Below are 1,946 nucleotides of genomic sequence, written 5' to 3' on the forward strand. Positions count from 1 at the left end.
TTTCATTCATTCCTCTAGCATTAGGACAAATAGGTAACTGACCCTCCTGTGGGTTTTCTGATGGTACAAATCACATAGGAGAGCATTGCTTTTCTTTTCTACAGAGCCATGGGTGGATGCTAACCTGCAGAGAGACTTTTCTTTTTGGATTTAACTGAATTCTCTAAGGATTTACCACGATAGGGGGCATATTTGGGACAACTAGGACTCATTCCAGAGGGTGGCCCAGGGGAGCTCAGGGAGTCACTAGTCCTCGAAATGGAATTTCCCTTCCCTCCCATCTCCCAGAATCCCCTCCTGAAGGTGTGGGGATTGAACTCTGGCTACTCAGGACACTGAACCAGGATATACACTGGTCAGTGCCCTAGAGGAAATGATAGCAGGTAGCTAAGAGAGGAGGTCAGGGAGTGCTGACCACACTTCTCAGCACACTCAGGGTCGCCTAAGATGCATGAAAACAACTCAGAGTATTTTCCTCTCTCCCCTACGCCTCAAAAGCAAAACTCATGCATTCCTTCCTGCTTCTCCTGTCTGTTTTCATTTGCAACCTGTTTGACTTTCGAGAGTGTTTACTAATGTCTATATGTATAAGGGTTCTGGCAGTCTAGTGCTTAAGGGGTTGTATTCCTAACACAAAGGTAGGCAGTTGGAATCCACCAGCTGTTTCAAAGAAGAAAGATGGGTTGGCTTCTACAAGGTGATTTACAGCCTCTGAAAACCCCCTGGAGGATCAGCTCTGAGTCACTTCTGTCTCAACAGCATTTACAAAGGCCACCAGGTGCAAAGCAAATCATCTGCGTGTGCTGTATGAAGAAGAATGCAGCATGAGGACTAGAGGAAGACCCAGTAACAACATGCAAAATGCAGCTGTCACAACCTTGCTTGATGAAAGAGAACAGGCTTGAAGCAACTACCTATGAAGACCAAAGACTGTAGTCCCCAGAATGGATTGCACTTCAACATAAAGGAAACAGAAATCCTCACAACTGGACCAATAAACAAAAACATGAAACATGGAGAAAAAGTGAAGTTACTGAGGATTTCATTTTACTTGAATCCACAAATAAACACCCATGGAAACAATTATCAGAACATTAAATTATATATTGCCCTAGGTAAATCTGTTCCAAAAGACCCTTTGAACATGTTAAAAAAACAAAGATAACATTTTGAAGACTAAGATACACCTAACTCAAGCCATGACTTTTTTTAGTTATCTTATGTGTTTGCAAAAGCTGGACTTTAAATTAGGGTGTTGGTAAAAAATGTTGAGTATACCATGGGCTTGCACAAGAGCAAATGATTCTGCTTCAGAAGAAGTACAGCAATGCTTCCTGAAAGCAGAGACAATGATACTTAGTCTGATGTACTTCAGATACATCATGAGACCAATCAGATACAAGGGAAAAATTCTTGGAGAAAGACATGCATGACATGGGAGATGGGTGGAAAACCTAGAAATGGAGAGAAATTTTATCATAGATCACCCGAAGGATTCCCAAAGCAGTGACTGGTGGACAGAGCCCGAGTGTTAAAGATGGAAACTCGAGGCTTGTGACAATCTGAGCATACTGACTTAGCAACTCTACCTAGTCCTTCCTTCCAGCGAGATTAGCAACTGCACCTACCCTGTGCCTTTGAGCTGTGGTGCTGAAGTGTGTTGAACAAACCATCGGTCTGTCTTGAAGAGGGTGAAACCTGAGAGGCAAGTATTTTGAAGCTTCATCTCACTTACTTTGGCCACGTGGCCAGGAAGGACCAGTCCTTGAAAAAGGGCATCATGCTTGAAAGAGTAGATGGCGTAGATGAATGGGATCTTCTAAGACTCAAATCCCTGTGCACATCCAAAAACTTCTCCAACAGGGTAAAAAGGGAGGCCACTGACTGGGGAAAAAGTATTCGGTAATAACATATCAGATAAAGGACTTATATCCAGAATTTATGAA

This window comes from Elephantulus edwardii, unplaced genomic scaffold (genome assembly GCF_000299155.1).
Source record: "Elephantulus edwardii isolate Elephantulus edwardi_28Jun2011 unplaced genomic scaffold, EleEdw1.0 scaffold00044, whole genome shotgun sequence".
Lineage (NCBI taxonomy): Eukaryota > Metazoa > Chordata > Mammalia > Macroscelidea > Macroscelididae > Elephantulus > Elephantulus edwardii.